Source organism: Dreissena polymorpha, chromosome 9, assembly GCF_020536995.1.
Source record: "Dreissena polymorpha isolate Duluth1 chromosome 9, UMN_Dpol_1.0, whole genome shotgun sequence".
NCBI classification, from domain to species: domain Eukaryota; kingdom Metazoa; phylum Mollusca; class Bivalvia; order Myida; family Dreissenidae; genus Dreissena; species Dreissena polymorpha.
In genome coordinates, this window is record NC_068363.1 from 25,551,817 (window position 1) to 25,570,866 (window position 19,050).

The 19,050-nt window shown below is 35.6% G+C and overlaps 1 protein-coding gene, 1 long non-coding RNA gene and 1 other non-coding gene across 3 annotated transcripts in view; all 3 read left to right on the forward strand.

Moving 5' to 3' along the window:
- The first annotated feature begins 2,291 nt into the window (after positions 1 to 2,291).
- Positions 2,292 to 3,420, forward strand: LOC127843732 (uncharacterized). The gene is made up of 2 exons (XR_008032311.1): positions 2,292 to 2,345; positions 3,191 to 3,420. It is a non-coding gene; the product is annotated as an uncharacterized LOC127843732 (long non-coding RNA).
- Positions 2,404 to 2,485, forward strand: Trnay-aua (transfer RNA tyrosine (anticodon AUA)). The gene has a single exon. It is a non-coding gene; the product is annotated as a tRNA-Tyr (tRNA).
- Positions 3,421 to 14,602: 11,182 nt separating the features above from the next.
- Positions 14,603 to 19,050, forward strand: part of LOC127843709 (endonuclease/exonuclease/phosphatase family domain-containing protein 1-like) — a 560,124-nt gene continuing 555,676 nt past the window's right edge. The window contains exons 1-2 of the mRNA XM_052373452.1: positions 14,603 to 14,727; positions 16,209 to 16,294. The gene's annotated coding sequence lies outside the window, so the exon portion shown is untranslated. The remainder of the gene's footprint in view (positions 14,728 to 16,208; positions 16,295 to 19,050) is intronic.

The following is a 19,050-nucleotide window of genomic DNA, read 5'->3' on the forward strand; positions in this document are numbered from 1 at the left end:
AAAATAGACCCTATGCTTTACAAATGCACACTCTAAATGCCTGTTTTCAAGCCGTATAAATCGCCAGAAACATCGCTAAGATTACACAGATAACACACTAACCGGAAAGGCCCCAGGGGATAATGACGACCGTCTAGGTCGATAATCCAGATGGCTAATGTCTTAATTGGTCACGCTTTACACTGCGACCAGACTTTTTGAACATTTGGGTTACTTGGTGATTTACGTGATGACTGAATCACTGAAGCGTGCCGTGTAATGACCTATGCTATAGATGTTATGATTCAACGTTATCGAATCGACCAGTACGGAATTGTCATTTAATCAGATGGGCGGAGTTATGGCATTGACATAGCCACTATAAACTAATTTCCCAAGACACAACGATTTTGATTGGCTAAAAAATTAGATAAGAGTTACTTCCCTGTATGGTCGCTTTGCGACTTGAAAGACCTTTTTAGAAAGTGAGATGCAGATTCTGGGAAAAATGGATGCTGCGAGCGAAAATGGAAAGTCGAAGCAACAGAAATTAACACAATTCTTTAGAAAAGAAAGCGGACAGAATAATGTAAACTCAGGAAATGACCAAATGTTAGGTTCGCGATCGGAGGACGTCTAAAAAAGTGCAGACGTGAATGCAGAATCAGAAACGTCTTTACATGTCAAGGTTCACCGTTTCGTAGTGAGTCTCACGGTTTTTGACATGCAATGACGGTCTTGTGCTGACTCAGTAATTTCTCACGCATTTCTTCAAAAACAAAAAAAAATGAAAAAAGTAATGTTTGGATTTTATAAAATGTCGTATAATTACTACCGAGACGGGCGGGGTGCTTCAGTGGTTTCAAACCTAAATACCACATGTACCGAAAAATGTTTAACGGTGTTAGTGTATAATTATCACTACGCCACCGGTGTCTATGTAAACAAAATTGGCTGCAAAATGTCAGCAAGTGGCTCACCAGCAAAGAAAAATTTTCAAGCAAAAAAGGGCTAATTTCAGAAACAAATAGTCTTAATTTTGCTCAGGAAATAGCCCCAAAACGCACAACAGACAATCTAGGATCCAAAAAATTTCCGGGGGGGGGGGGATGCTAGATTTGCGACTAGATTAATTACATAGATCCACTATTAAGTCCAGCGAGTTTTGTCAGTTTGTTAATCCACCGATAATTATGAGTAACACCCATTATATATAAACTGGAATCAGTTTTTTTTTATACTAACAAGTCATAATACTACACATAAACATTGAGAAAACACATTTCCTTGATTAGATATAAATTATTCGAGTAGAATTCAATTACTACATCATGACCTTCGACATTGTCAGGGCCCTCAATCTATCAAAACTGCCGCCGAAATTTCGGCGGCAGTCCCCCACCTGAAAAGTATACTTTTTTCCCCTTTTGGGGGGAAAAATTCCCCCCCCCCCCAAAAAAAAGTTTTTTTTTGTTTTTGTTTTTTAATAGAAAGATGTGTCTCATGATTATTATATCTCAATTCTATTTAAATTTAATCTTTTCATACATACTTAATTATGAAAAATGCAATGAATATAGTGCAAACATGTACAAATTAAATAATGAGAGATTAAGTACAAAATCCCCCAAAAAGGGAAACGCCGCGAAAATTCCCCCTCCTAAGGGCGGCGGACCCCTTCCCCCAAAGCAGTGTGAGGGCCCTGATTATAAATGGCGGACGTTTTGTAAATTAATATTCAAAAATGGAGAAAGCATAAACTGGATTTGAGTGAACAATTTGTTTCCCAAGATTCTATGCATAATTACAGCACTAGGCTTAGTAAAAAGGGTGGGTATTGTTTACCCAAGGTCAAATGTCATGGTTCCAAATCCTTTTCTTTTAACAGCATTAAACTCTGGAACTCTTTACCCGAGTCACTCACAGAGGTCAACAGGTTAGAAGGCTTTAAGGTTGCCATTAAAAGTCATTTAATGAATAATATTTAATTTTTTATATATGTGTATCTTTTCACTTTTAATAAGCAGATATTAACTTCATCCAAAGACCTATAGATATAATAGGTCTTTGCTTCATCTTAGGTTTTTATTTTTAATAATTATTAGTTCATACTTCATAACATACATTTTAGCAATATATTTAATTTAGATAATTCATGATACATGTACCTCATGTCATCAAATTACAACTGTCAAAATATCTATGTGTTGCAGTAATTGATAACATTATCAATTGATCTTAGTTTCCAGCTCCTGTCATATTTTCTGAGCATTACTGTGATAATTAGTATGATCTCTTTGGAACGGTGATATATATTTTTTATTTCATTAAATAATTATTTTACTATGAACATAGTTATGTTTAAGGTAGCGCACCTCTAATGATTTCCCGCGATTTCTTCGAAGGTTGAAGAGCCTACTATTAGGTGCCGTAGCCTAGTGGTTAAGGCGATAGACTATAAATCTTTTGGGATATTCCCGCGCAGGTTCGAATCCTGCCGACGACGTATACTTTTTTGCGACGCGTTTTATTTATTTTCTTACGTAATTTGATTTAATATAGCATATAAGCTTTATTTATTGTTTAATATGTTGCCATTTTTATGCACATTCTTCAATTATTAAAATTAAAACAACGTTATGGTGAAATTGGGTGATTTACTGTTGAAAATACATGTTGCATTTTTATTTTTATTTCAAAAAGTAAACGGTAAATCTGTCTAGTTCTTGGTATTTTTGCTGTATATAGTGTTTCTATAAAAACTGAGTTTAAAATATGACTTAAATGATACTATTTTGAATTTTATGACACTTTGTTTTTAACCGACCCAATTTTTACTTGGCTGAAATCACTTACATTTCATGTCGCTCTTCCATAGATAAAAATTTGTAAAAAATAAATGTCTGTAAAAGAATAATTATTTCATCTTGTTTAAACTTTAAACACCTTTACAGCATCTGTACACACCAACTGCATGCCCATATTTGGAAATTTGAATGAATTATGGAACTTTTATATATCCCAGGGGTGAAAATAAACTGGACAAAAGCCGAACGTGGGGGTGGTTTTGAAAAAATCGGTTTATTTTTTTAAAAAGCATGGAAAGCCTACCTACAAATTTGCATGTAGTTCAGTGAAATGATGCTGATTAAGAAAATAATTAATGAGATTATGTTTGGATATGTGCCCATTAGAGGTGCGCTACCTTAAGGTCAACATAGTTATGTTTAAGGTCTGCCTCTTTTTGTCATGCCACCAATAATAAGGACCACAATGGAAATAAGGGCTTGCTCTTTTTTGTGTTATCCTTGGTTTGGTGAGCATGTCATAGTTTATTGTACATGATATAGTTTTTAATAATTGCTTATTATTTTATTCTATGTTATGTTGTGAACTGTGTATATGCTTCCTATGCCGAAATAAATCTATCTATCTATCTAAGGTTTGTTAAACCAGATAACAACACGGAAAATTTTGATTATTAAACTACTACTGGTATAAGGAATTCTTAAGTGTATATATTTCGGACATGTATAGTATTCGGATAAACATTAATAGATATACTAGATGTTCCATTATTTAAATTGTGTTTTTTGTACAAATGCTATCATAGGGATGATAATAATATAATGAGGATAAATATGTGATGAAAAGGTGAAAATGGGCTATCTTCCCAAAAATAATAAAAGTTGTAAAATGAACATGTTTTGTTTTTGAAAAATATAAAAGTCGATATTGTTCGCACATTATTAATATTTTGTCCTGTGTGTACTAATTCATTAAAATATGTTGTTTTATGTATCATGGTATTTTTATTAACCAGGTTTTCCGAAGGAAAAAACTGGTTATTAGATTGGCGAATGCGGGCGGGCGGGCTGGCTGGCTGATTGGCGGGCGGGCGGGCGGAACAAGCTTGTCCGGGCCATAACTATGTCGTTCATCGTCAGATTTTAAAATCATTTGGCACGTTTGTTCACCATCATTGGACGGTGTGTCCGCGAAATAATTACGTCGATATCTCCAAGGTCAAGGTCACACTTTGAGTTCAAAGGTCAAAAATGGCCGTAAATGAGCTTGTCCTGGCCATAACTATGTCATTCATTGTGAGATTTTAAAATCATTTGGCACATTTGTTCACCATCATGGGACGGTGTGTCGCACGAAAGAATCACGTCAATATCTCCAATGTCAAGGTCGCTACGACTAAAAATAGATTTTTTTAAAAAGCAAACTTACAAAGGGGGTTAATTTTGTTTGTTCATTTCAAAAGTTAAGTTTGAGTTTTCTCCCTTTATCAGATTTTTTTTTTCACAATGAAAACCTGGTTTTTGCGAAAATTTTGTCCCTTGTTTTACCAGGTTTTCCGAAGGAAAAAACTGGTTATTAGATTGGCGAATGCGTGCGGGCGGGCTGGCGGGCGGGCGGAACAAGCTTGTCCGGGCCATAACTATGTCGTTCATTGTCAGATTTTAAAATCATTTGGCACATTTGTTCACCATCATTGGACGGTGTGTCGCGCGAAATAATTACGTCGATATCTCCAAGGTCAAGGTCACACTTTGAAATCAAAGGTCAAAAATGGCCATAATTGAGCTTGTCCTGGCCATAACTATGTCATTCATTGTGAGATTTTAAAATCATTTGGCACATTTGTTCACCATCATGGGATGGTGTGTCGCACAAAAGAATCACGTCAATATCTCCAATGTCAAGGTCGCCACGACTAAAAATAGATTTTTTTTAAAACAAACTTACAAAGGGGGTTAATTTTGTTTGTTCATTTCAAAAGTTCAGTTTGAGTTTCCTCCCTTTATCAGATTTTTTTTCACAATGAAAACCTGGTTTTGTGACAATTTTGTCCCTTGTTATTAAATAAAGCAGTATAACTTCTTAAGATATTGTGTTTAACTTAGAGCATATTTTTATCTCAAAAATGAATATTACAGACAAAAACACAATTAACGCGCTTACAAAAGACCCCAGCATTTTCCAATTTGACTCCTCAAAATTTCAGTCCAGGGGTCATTGACTCCTGGTTTTTAAAATCTATTGAAATCCCTGATTAAACTTATGCTTATACGGGCTTTATTCCATTAAATGCGATATGAACACCTTATTTACGTCTAAACTATCTAAGAAGATTCTTTGAATTATATGTGGTAGATTTTGACGGAAAACTATTGCAGCCCTATCAATCTGCATGTGTTCCGACAGCATTGAAGATTTATAAGTGTTTTATCCCGTGTGCTATAATCTCTGTATTTAAAAGGTAGTGAGTCCCTAATCATCTGCGTCCAGGTCCAAAGTCTGAGCAGGTTCCGATTTTGGTTTCATGCAACGGATAACTACTGAAGCATGAACAATCTGCATGCGTCCGATAAACTTTACAAGGCATATCTCAGGTTTTTATATGTAATTAATTTGCGAAAGAAAAATAATAAAGCCCTATAAATCTGCTGGCGTTTTGACAACATTCACATGGAAATTGTAAGATTCTTATAAAGTTTACTTGCGACGGACAACCAATGAAACCCTATAAATCTGCATGCGTTTCAACGTATCCTATCAGATTTTTACAGGGTTTTTTTTTGGCCCGATTTTATAGCCAAAATTCGGCTATGTTCCCAATTACAAAAAGTATCATTTTTTCCCAAAATGTGGCAAAAAATTCCCAATTTCCAAAAAAAAAAAAATTTTTTTTTTTTTTTTTTTGTTGAAAGAAGTCTAATGCGTATTTTATCTCAATTTCAATTCAATTACATCTAACAAAGTATTATATGATTTTGTTCTTTTAATTTGAATGATTATAAAGAGTTATATCAAATTTAGTATTTCCCTAATCAGTGGACTTTTCATGTGGAAAAAAAAGGTTAATGAATTTATTTTCCCAATTTCATGAAAATGCCGATAAAATTCCCAAGTCCAAAGCCATGGGCTATCTTCCCAAAAAGTGGAAAAAAAACCCTGTCTTATATGGATCTAATTTCAACGGGGAACTTGTGATACCCTATTAATCCTTATGCATGCCAACAACGTTCACAGTGTATTTCACAGGTTTTTATATGGATTTTGAATTTGACGGAAAACTAATAAGTCCTATTAATCTGCATGCGTTACGACAGCACTCACAGGGCGCGTATACGGTTACAATCAGGGATTGCATGGGATTTTTCCATATACATTTGCGCTCTTGTTTTAAGCGGGTTTAAATCGTCGCGGGCTAGTGCTTTTCCAAAGTAGTTAGTCCGCCGGGCAAGTCCGTTTCGTAATAGCATACTTGCGGTATTTTTTCAACTTTTCCCATTGTATCTATTTATTTTCTTTGGGTCAATATATTTGTTTATCAAGTACAAGTAAAACGAGATTTGATTTGTCGCTTGCATTGTATAAGCCAATCTAAACGCTCAAAACAAGTTCTACTCGGCAGACGTTTCAACATGGCGGACGGTAGCGTCCAGCCGATCTTTTCTATTTTTAATAAAAGTAACTCGAAACACTCAAAGAACAAACCAAAACAACCGAAAAAGAAAGGAAGAGAAAATATGAAAATGAATCAGGAAAGCGTAAACTGTGAATAACTTGTATGTTACATATTCACAGTTTAAAATAGTGAGAAACTCTTCATCAAAGACATCATGATGATTTTCAATCTCTGAACAATCATTTTCACAGTACTATTTTAAGCCCTCCCCCCTTTTAATATATGCCATAATTTGTATAGATATAGTGACAAGTATATAGTTTTGAAATTTTAATGGTAATAAACTTTTCATATGTATTGTATTCAATAGTGACTATTCAATTAAATAAAACTGTCCAGATTTTGTTTCGTTGACAACTTTATATTATAAAATCGATTATTATTTTATTGTTGATACATTGAATATAGCTGAAATTAAATCTAGAATAATAATGCATGTGAATCAATGCTTGAAAGATCAAATGACAATAAAAAAATGACTTCAAAATAGGGCAACCAGTTTTTAATGAGGGCAAGTAGATGTTCAAAGTAACTTGCCCCCCGGGCAAGTGAGTGTCAATTTCTTACTTTAACCCCTGATTTATGGCATTAAATAAGAAATACAATCCTTATCCATGTGCGTTCTTATACTGCTTTTATTGCGACTTAAGTATTTTAATTTAATTAAAATCGCGATCCATGTAATGGAAATTAAACATGCAAGAGTAAGTGTAAAATGTATTCATTTGTGATGTAAAACGGTCCGTGAACAGCCTTAGTTTGATGGTATACGCAAGATGTAATCGTTGTCTATACGCAGATTAATAGACGTTCATAACGCTTTTTAATAAGTCTCAAGCCATGCGAAAATTGTATGGACGCAGATAAATATAATGTCATTAGTTATTTAATACAATTATTAGCGAATAAGCCACCTTAATATATCCAATTGATGCACGTTAAAAGGGTTTCTTTAGCTCTGTCATGCAAGTAAGACCGTATATATGCGCATGTGAATGTTAACTGGGTGTAGATCAACAGATACTCATCATTAATAAACCTGAATGTAGCAGAGTCCCGGTCAACCATGAACAAGCTACGGTTTATCCCGGTGAAGCCCCGGCAGAGCCCAGGTTGTTGCCGGTAATGCCCAGGTGGAGCCCCGGTAAAAGCCGGCAGCGTTCCAGCAAAGCCCCGGTCTACTGTAACTCCGCTGAAACTCACCGGGGCTTTACTGGCAACAGACCCCGGCAGAGCTACGGCAACGCGCTGGTTTAATCACGGTCGTCGCCGGTAATGACCAGGCGAAGCCCCGGTGAATGCCGATAGCGTCCCGGCAGAGCGCCGGTTTACCTATGAACCTGGCTATACCGGGACTCTGCCGGCATTCACCAGGGCTCCACCTGGTCACCACCGGCGACAACCGGGGCGTTGCTGTAGCTCTGCCGGGGTCTGTTTTGGCCCCGGTTGACCAACGGTGTCGTCCGGGTTGTTCCGGTGCCGTCCCGGTTGTTCCCGGTGCCGCGCCGGACGATGCCGTTCCTTCACGGTAACTACCGGTTCATCCCGCAGGTATTAAACATTTTAATACTTACCCGGTTGAGCGTGGAGCCCCAGTTGTCCCCGGTCGTCCACGGTTCATCCCTGTCGTCCCCGGTACATCCCGGTAGAGCCCCGGTTCATCCCGGTAGATCCGGGATCACGACCGGGGCTCCACTGGCATCATAGTGAGAGTGGGCCTTAAGACCGTATACGCGCATTTCAATGTACACAGATCAATAGGCAACAATCTCGTATAATCCAGAATTAAATCGTATAAGCACGATTTGAAAGTTATCTGGATACAGATTTATAAGGTGCTCATTTGTTCCCCAACGCTATACCACGCGTATAAAACTTACGAAGATCGTATAGAAGCATGTCAATAGCAGTTACACAATGCACTATAAATCTGTATTCAGAACTCAATCTGTTGTGCACGTCTACAACTAACGCTTACATGCAAATAGAAGTTACACAATCTGCACTATAAATCTGTATTCAGAACTCAAATATTTTTTTCTAACGCTATTATAAACCACAAATTATTGACGCAGGCGAATAGGGTTTCATCATAATCTGCACTAAAAATCTGCATTACAAATTCTAATAGTGCCGCAAAATATACACCTCCCACTGCTCATCACGTGATACACAATCTGCACAAAAAAAATCTGTTTTCTGAATTCAAACTGTTATGCGCGTCTGCATATAACACAAACCAATTTATATCTGTGCATGTTTTAATATAAATATTTAGTGCTTTGATTCTTGTGTGTATGCGTATTGTCATATACTCTTGAGGGGAACCACACATGTTTTAATAAATGTATGTTGTGTTGTATATTTTCTGGACGTCATCTACTACTGACTTCCTATACAAAAGCTATAAGAATATTGATTATAAAATAAACGGTAACTTGCTTGTTACGAGTAAAAGTTAATACAAATACCCGGGTGACAGGAGGTTACATTATCATGTGATAAAAATCAACATAAATTAAAATATCGAGATAATATAAAGATTATTATGATGATACAGTGTAAGTTCTTTGATGATTTTCAAAATGTTTACCATCTGCATAAGTGTTGTCATTTTAAGTTAACAGCAGAATTACAGTTTGTCAACCACTTGCGGTTAATCAGCAGTTCCGATTAATTTGTATTTAATTTTCCATAATGCCCAAATAAAAACAAAATGATAAGTGTCTTATGTATACATAAGGTTAAAAAATAAATTAACACAGTCTTAGCAAAAAAGCTTTTGTACAGGGGGGATAAATGCAGAAAAAAGTTAACTGGAACTGATTGAATGAGTTATGTTTTGAAATGTGCATATGGATATAGAAGGCTTTATTATTTTCAAATAATATTTTTGCTAATTGAAAAAAACAAATGGCGTGACAATGTTTTGAAATACAAATTTTGTAAGTTAAATGATTTTGAATAATTCTACGGAGGATGAACAGTATTGAACTTTAATTGGCTATTTTTTAGAAAAAAACTGCATATGCCGTCTGGCCTAACCTGTTTTCATAGAAAATTAATTTTACCATTTATTTTTACATCTTCTCACATTGACACAATATCCCGAAAAAAATTATTGTGGTCAAAAGAATTAACTTTTTGCCGGTTATTCTAAACTGGTTGACTGACCGTATTTGCTGTAAAACAATTCATGTTGATGTTCCTGAACAAAAAGAAAATGTAAAAGTCATACAAGAAGAACAGAAACATCTGTTGATTTTGTCAAGTTCCCAGTTTTATAGACCCCAGCAAACACTTCCCCGGAAAATGTTTACCTGTTATCACACCTTTCAGAATGGGACATACAGTCATAACCAAATGACAATGTCACGTTATGATGAAGACTTGTATGACAATCCTTTCTACACAGCCCTCGAGAAGAATTATCATCTGCTTCTTGATCAGGCTTCAAGCAGTCACTTGATTGTAAGTATAAGGCCGGAAAGATAAATGTTGTGCTTATTACAGGCTTGGCAAAATTGGAAAAATCTGCTGGTCATCCGGACAGGCATTTCAGAAAATGTGCCAGTCCGGAGAAAATTTAGCCAGACCAAAAAAAACAACACAACTATTTACATTAACATAAACCCTTTATTTTAGGTCAACAAGCCACTGCCAGTGCTTTATCCTAATAAGATAACAGTTTTTAGGTGTTAATCGATTCGAAATATGTAACAGCAGTGCTTTCCACAGGAATTTTTTCAGGCGCCCCGGGGCTTATAGTGGTGGGTTTGGAAGGGATATTCCCTCCTGTTGTTGATTTTTTTTTTATTTAACGTGTCAATTGTAGTGGTGAGTTGATTAATCAGATCGTCGACGCGTCGTCGAAGAATTGCTGCTGGCGTGACGATGAGGATGACAATTTCGAGTCGACGAAAAGTTGATGAATTTTTTACCGTACCGATCATTCATTTATTTTTTGACTAGACCATTTCCGTTTACCCCTCAACTGAAACGAGCTTTTTTATTGGATAAAACAACCCCTTTTAAACCAATCAGCGATCGTAATCCGGATGTGTATAGGCAATTCGTTCAAGATATCAGTCAGCGAAGAATTTGTTCACTTTTCTAAAAAATCTAAGAAAAGATCTGAAGTTTTAAACAATTTTAGTGTCAAACTGATCGATTAAACCATGGTATGTTTACTCTAAAAATAAAACCATGCAAACATTTTATGTTACATGGTTTATTTTTTCAATTTTCCAAGTTCATATAGAAGACATCCTGGATCATATATACCCTCATATATGTCTTAATTCATTTCTTACCTATAAAAATCTGCACTCATTATGTTGTGGTTATTTCTATTGTTACATTATCTCAAGAAACTTCTTAATAATGGTGAATACTAAGTCATTTATATTTTTATTCAATTGGATTTTGATAATATTATAAAACATTGTGATTGTATTTTTTTTTGTTATTTAATAAATTTAGTAGTCAATAAATTATTATCATAAGGTCAATATTTAAGTGGATATTTTCATATTCTTCTTAAAATAATCATAAAAGTTGTTCTTTAAAAATTAAATTACTTTTTAAATATCTGTAATATTATTCACTCTGTACAAGATTTGTTGTTATTGGGGTGTAACGCCGTTTTCAACACAGTACATAACATTGAAGACACAAGATTTTTCACTTATTCAAACACGAAGCACGATGGTTTTAGCATTTATTCATTATTAAATCACAAAACACATTAAGAATAGTCATGATAAAGTTCTTTTTGATAAAATATAGCAATATTATGTTAATATCAACAAACAAATGGTTAAAATATTAAAAACTTTATTTTTTGTTAAAAATGCTGATTAATCAGTTAATCGCTGATTATGGCATCCGATTAATCGGCTCGGTTTTGGGGAACCGATTCTATCCACTAGTCAATTGACGTTCTGTGGTGCGTTATAACTCTAAGAAAAAAGCGTCAAAAGACGTCATTTGGTGCACTATGACTCAACAAGAAAAAACTCTAGCTATAAAAGTCGTTTATAAAGACATTTTTGAATAATTGTTTTAAAACTTTCCCGCAAACATAGTAAAATCCCAACTCGAACGATTCCCTAATAAGTGACCTTTTTAATAGATTTAATGAAATATAGCCACTAAACATGTGTAAACCACTTGACGTAGTGTGTGCTTGTTTATACAACGCTCAATACACCAACGCTTGCTATGCACATGACGCGACATTGTACATGCTGCATAATTTGCATAATAACAGGGCATCTAATTGGTCAAACTATATTTAACTGACCAATGATATCCATGTCGGCATAATAACAAGGTAAACTAAAGTAAGAAGAAATATCGAAAATAAAATTGCGGTGAATGGACACTAACTTGTACAATGTAAAATAATAACATTTTTGGAGGCCTATCACGAGTGCATGTTATAAAGATATCACAAGAACATTGTTTATATTTAATAAAAAACCTTTTTAAAGCCGTGCTTCATAAATAAATTCATATTTTAATGCTAAGGCCTTATCTACTCAAAAAATATGGCAAAGCTATCTTGATCTTTATTGTTAGAACGCAGTTTCCGATTTTGCGACTGAGTTTGAAGTAGGTGTTTTGTAACTAGTTTGATTTGCTTATTGTACGTAACAAACTTATTGCAAACATCAAAACAATGAGCGATTTCATTTTCATGATGTAGTATGGGGTTTGCTCTTCAAATTTTCAACTTTGAAAAAAATATTATTTGTTTGCATTCATTTCACATTTTGCTGGTCGCCAGGACCGACATTCTTGTTAAACCTGCCGGACCAAATGGAAATCTGCCAGTAAGGACCGGCTTCCTGGCAATTTTGCCAAGCCTGTACTATTGATATTGTTGAATCCAGTAGCTCAGATGGGTATGGCTTAAATAAAGGCATTTCATGCGTTGTGGGTTCAGGGCTCAACATTAAAGGTAATCCGACTGTCCGGGACAACCAAATTGTTAGTCCGGACCTTTAATAAAGAATTTGCTAGTCCGACGGGACAAGTGGTCGTTATAATTTAATTACTTAGAACAAATGCCTTTAAATCCGTTATTTCTGTGATGTAACCACCCTTTTTTTTAAATATATATTTTGTTTACATTTGAACGACAAAGCACGAAATATTCCGATAGTTCTATGGGATACTACGCAGCACTGTTTACAAGGGAAGCAACCCTTAACATTTTTCTTTGCCAAGATAACAAGATTGTTCTCCCTTATCATGAATATGCATTTTACAACACCGGTACACATTGATCTTTAAGACAATTAAAGTAGTATGGTGGCAAAACACACGTTTTTGTACGTTGTTTTGGCTTTGTATAATGTTTAAAAAATCATTAATATCCAGTTTTCCTGTTATCTAGTCAGTTCTTTTTGTATTGAAATTGCCTAAAATTATGTTAGCATGTATTTTGAATGATTTAAGTCTTTATGATTTGAGCTTTTTGTATTATTAAATTATTTTGCAAAGAACTGAGCAAAATAAGATATAATGGTCAGGACAAGTTGCTTTCTGGTCAGGACAAGTGAAGTTTTGGTCTACTTGTCCGACTGAACAAGTGGCTCTAAAAGTTAATGTCGAGCCCTGGGGTTTGCTAAATAGACATATAAGATGATTTGATTTTTTAATCATCTGAGTAATACTTATTTTGCAATAATGATACTTAACTCAACTTTGTTTATTGCTAATTATTGCTAAAAACTGAATTATTTACAATTAAATACCTGTATATATTCTGAACAAATCCAGACTTGTTTCTCAATTCTTTCAGAACTGTATGCCCAAGTATGAGCTGGTTAAAGATGCAAGCTTCACTAAAACAGACTTTGGTGACCACATTTTATTGCCAAGTACAGACCAAGATGACAGTTTCACTTCACTGACCAAGCATGTAAGATTATAGCAAAGTTAGAGCCCACTTGCTTTTTCGCATCTTACTCAACTATCCTAACTGTTAAATTATTGGCCGTCTTTAATCTTTAAAGTGTGTTCTAAACAATACATGTAACCAATTTACCCATCAAAGACTCGAACATATTAGATAAATATCAATCAACAATGAAATGAACATTTTGTTCTGTTCTGTTCTGAAGGATTTAAAAGAAGAACAATGGCTGAAAATCTAACACCTTGCAGTGGATGCAATTACCCTTGTCAAATTGGGTGATTGAACCACAACCCCAAATCAAGTAAGTTGTGAAAGTTATTGTTCGTTTGGCAGGTGGCAATTAAGAGCAGTTAGGTTGATTGATTCTGTTTAAAGTGATTTTAATAACTGTTAGCGGTTTGGTCGGATCTGTGAGTGTAACCACCATCGAAATATAAGAGGAAAAATAAGAGACAGAAAAATGGTAGTTGACATATCAAGTTGGTCGTAATGACAAGGTGGTCGTTAACAGAGTGTCTATTGTTCTTGTTTTGTTGTCATTTTTCATTCACATTTCAGCATGTTCAGATTCTTCAAGACAGATCCTTTTAGGCAAAAGATATAAAGATGCAAAAGAGGTAAGTACGCAGCCAATTTCACTGCTTTCATATACATGTATCATTTTTCTGTTGTACAGTGCAGTCCACGCGTTTTCCCCAATTTCCCTCGCTACTCCACGGACACGGCCTCGGAAGAGAGATTAAGCACTTCCTGCGATACGCGGAGTTTGCATGATTGGTACCGCCGAGGTTAACGATCGGCAAATTGACACATTGTAATTATTTCCCGATTGGAAAGTAGTTTTTTATGGTACTTTATAAAGAAGAAAAAATTCGTTGGGCATACCACATACAAGGTCTAAATTAAAAATAAAGCATTTGAAGAAGAGAGGGCTTATCTGCCTGATCTCATATGTAACATCATTATTATTTGTGGGACATTAATGTATTTGAATTTACCCTGTTTCACAATATTTGTTCCCAGGCAGAATTGTTTTTTCCCTTTAATATGTTTTTGAAATGTTTTACCTTGTAGCTTTGGGAATGTGGGACCAGTCATGCCCCTTTTTAACACTGGCATAGTTTTCATGTATTTTCATTAACTGGTGATTTAATCTCTGGCTGAAGGGCCATCCTGGACCTCTCGTTTTTGAGAAATATAATGGTAACAAGTCACTTCCTCTTGACTTGTGTCTTTGTATAGGTAGCCATCTTGTTTGAAGAGACATTTTACAACAGCAAAGATGAGAGTAACGGTGTTCTATGCGTGTCAGAGGTCTTCAACAGAGCTGTGGAAACAGGTATGGGAGACATTAATTGAGCCACGCTCTACAAAACTGGGCTTAATGCATGTGCGCAAAGTGTCATCACAGATTACCTTGTGTAGTCTTCACAGGCTGATATGGGAAGACACTCTCTGCTTTAATGGAATTTTGTGTTTAAAGGAAGTCTCTTCTAAAATAAAATTCCAGTCTTGGAAGAAAGTGTTGTCCTTTATTAATCTGTGCAGACTACACAGGCCAATCTGGGATGACACATTTCACCCATGCATTTAGCCAGGACGTATTGGCCAGATCGTTACCCCTTAGGTTGATAAAAAGAATGACCGGTGCTTTATTTAACAGCATTTTTGACTCGACTGAATGCCGGAACTGTGCCAATGTCATTCCGCGCATGCCCCACCAACCGTCGGGTTTTTTATGCCTCCGGTAGGAGGGCATATAGTGATCGGACTGTCCGTCTGTCCATTTTTCCGTCACACTTTGCGTTTTGGTTTCGAAAAATGCTCATAACTTCTATATCCCTTGAAATATAACCTTCATATTTGGTATGCATGCGTATATGGACAAGGCCTTTCCATGCGCACACAAATTTTGACCCCTGTGACCTTGACCTTGAACTTAGGGTCCGCGTTTAGGTTTCGAAATCTGTGTTTAGGTTTTGAAAAATGCTAATTACTTCTATGTCCCTTGAGATATAACCTTCATGTTTGGCATTTCCAATGTCTGGAATATTAAATCATTTGCAGTATACAGGGGTGGTCAAATCTTATGCATGTTTGAAAATGCTATTTGCAATTTGTTACTAACGCTTGATTGGTCATTGTAGGATTGGGAACTACTTAAATGTACCCTGGGTACTCTTAAGTATACTTAAATTTACCCCAGGTACTTTAAAGTATACTTCAATGTATCCCAGGTACGGAAAATATTCTTAAACATATCTGGGAATTCAAACGCTAAATTTGCTGTGTCGGCTAAAAGGAAATCGAATTAATTATGTTCATATTTATGTTAATAATCTGTAAAATTGCCTCTATATTATCGAAACTCCTACTTAAAAAATGTTTTGTTTAAAGAGAATTTTGTTAAGTATTCTGTATCGCGTTTAACGATATTGAATTTAGGGCGAAATAAAACTGTGGTACTAAATTGGTATACTTAAGAGTACCAGGGATACATTTAAGTAGTACCCGAGCAGACAATGACCAATCAAGGGTTACTAACGCAATTTTAAATAGTGCATTTTCTTTTATTCAATACTTGTCTATTCATGCTCTGGAACAATAAGAATATTTTATTGTGTTATCAATTATTTGTTCCCTGGAATGAAGAAGAGGATCATCAGTGTATACTGCATCAGTGTATACTGCATACTTTTAAAGAAACTTTCAAAGGGGAAAAGGCCTTAAATCCGCATTTGTTATTTAAGTTGGAAAACCACTTGCTGTTATCACTTACCTATTAGTATGGTAATTGTTAATTACTTAGTTGCTTTCCAGGCGATGCAAACAAACTACTGCCCCTGACTATTCCAGACTGCCGACCAGTTATAACGAGTTCTATCAACTTCTGTGGGGTCAGCAAGGTACGCAAAAGAGATATGAGCCATGCTCTGTGAACATTGAGCTAAATGCATGTGCTTGAAGTGTCATTACAGATTAACCTGTGCAGTCCGCAGCTACTTCACTTTCTGCTCTTATGGTATTTTTTTCGTTTACAAAAAGTTACTTAGCAAAAATCCAGTTTAGGCGGAAAGTGTCGTCCCTGATTTGCCTGTGTAGACTGCACAGGCTAATCTGGGACAACACTTTACGCTCCATTAAACCCCCTTTTCACAGAGCACGGATTATGTAAGAAATAAAAGTGGAACATAATGTTGAAACTTTAAGTGGCCTATGTAATGTTGGATTTTCAAGTGAACTGGTTTTTGCTGGATTTTTAGCTCGACTATTATATATGAAATATATTTAGTGGAGCTATCCTACTCGCCCCGGCGTCTGCGTTAGCGTTAGCGTCTCCATGCAAATGTTTTAGTTTTCGTACTACCCCAAATATTTTCTTTGTCCCTTGTCATATTGCTTTCATATTTTGCATACATGTTATCCAACATGACCCCAACCTATAAACAAGAGCAGACAACTCTAGCAAGCATTTTGTCATAATTATGGCCCCTTTTCCACTTAGAATATGCAGCAAATGTTAAAGATTTCGTACCTCCCCATTTATTTTCATTGTCCCATGACATATTGCTTTCATATTTTGCATACTTGTTTACCAACATCACCCTAACCTATAAACAAGACCAGACAACTCTATCAAGCATTTTTTCATAATTATTGCCCCTTTTATACTTAGAATATGCAGGGTTCGCACAGACCTTGAAAAGTGCTTGAAAATCAAGGTTTATCTTGAAAAGTGCTTAAAAATGATCTGGAGTGCTTTAGAGTGCTTATATTCAACCATAGCCTTGAAAAGTGCTTAGAAAGTGCTTGAATTTGGCTGGAAAAGTGCTTGAAAATGAAATAACAACAATTAAAAATGTTAAAAACAGATTCATTACTTCCAAGCTTTCAGATTAGTTCACGTCATATCGATCTGATGATATTGATCGCTCCTCCTCTCGACCCACGCCAATTTTCGCGCGCTTTTTATCAGAACAAAGAAATTAATTTATATTTCATGAAGAAGTTGTAACCTAAAATAGCTGTACACAATGCGTGCAAACCGTGTCAGATGATTTACACATGTTGCAATACAACTGTCCTGATTTGGCGCTTATTTCATCAAATCTTTAAATAGAATCATATAAGGAAATTCATTTGATACTTTCGAAAATTGCAAACGTTTGTGTTAATGGCTCTAATTCTCTATATTACCCACCCATAATTTGATTTTAAAAAATGGAAATCGGGCATATATGGGATTATTGAGTAATGGATAAAGATGGGAGAAGTTGCATGTATGCGATTGAGACAGTTGAAACGTATGCATTGGGGTATCTGGAGACTCGGGATACTACGATTACTACAATCAGTTATGAGTTCTCCATGGCTTCAAATTGTTAATGGAATAATCAAACACTAAATTAAAACTCCACCAGGTGCGGTATCCTACAGCTAGGTGCGAACACTGTTTTCTTTTTAACGCGGCATTTTATAAGACAAAAAACACTGGCATGGGCATGGGTGTGTAATTCATAATTCATTATCACTTTTAAATGAAATGGATCAATACAATACGTTTATGTTGAATTATTTTATTTAAAGCGAACACGAACACGGCGGTATATATTAAGGGTCTGCGGTGATTCGCGGTGTTCGCCTTATGGCAAACGGCCCCGCGACATTTGATCTGAACACTCATCGCGGGGTTCATATTGGTAAGCGAACACAGTGAGATGAACACCGCAGCGAGTGGCGTTTGTTTAAGTACACGGTGCCTGTACTAAGGGTAAAAATACATATTTTCATGTCTTTTCCATGAGTCTCAAGTCGTAGTTTTTTTCAAGATTTATGACAGTTCCGATCTGTTTATACTAGCAGGTACTGGATCGGTACGGGTTTTATGTAAGGGAGGTAACTACTATTTATCTGTCGCCAATTGGTCTACTTTTTTTTGTATGCATTATGCCATTACGGTTCTGAAATACATGTGTATGTCAGTGAATAAGTGCATTTTTCAGAAAGGGTTGCGTTTGAAGTACCCTTTGGTTATTGACAACGCCAATTTTAAGTATGCAGAACAGATATAAAGATGTCTAGTATGGGGAAATCCGCGTTGTAAAGCCACCAGAAGAGTGAACATTTAGAAAACATATTCAATACAAATAACGTTTTTTGTTTTGGTATGTGTAATGCCTTTGGTCAATTACGGTACTATATCATAATGAAATATCTAACGTTTGATTAAAACAGTTGTTACGGTATCAGGGTAGTGCAGACTGTTGTAAGTCACAAAGAATGTTAAGCAAGAAGGGACCAATTTAGCGAAAAATGTCAGTATTGGACATAAAAATAATACACATTTTTCAGTATGTCGGACTAAAAAAGTGCTTGAATTTGGATTTTTTCCCTTGAAAAGTGCTTAAAAAGTGCTTGGCTTTCATTCAAGAAAATCTGTATGAACCCTGATATGCATATTATTGATAAATCTATGTTAAAGTGTGCGTACTACCCCAAATATTTCCTATATCCTTTGACATATTGCTTTTATATGTTGCATACTTTTTTACTAACATGACCCCAACCTAACAACAAGAGCAGACCACTGGATCAAGCATTTTGACATAATTATGGCCCCTTTTACACTTAGATAATTGAAAATTTTGCTTAAATTGCTTAA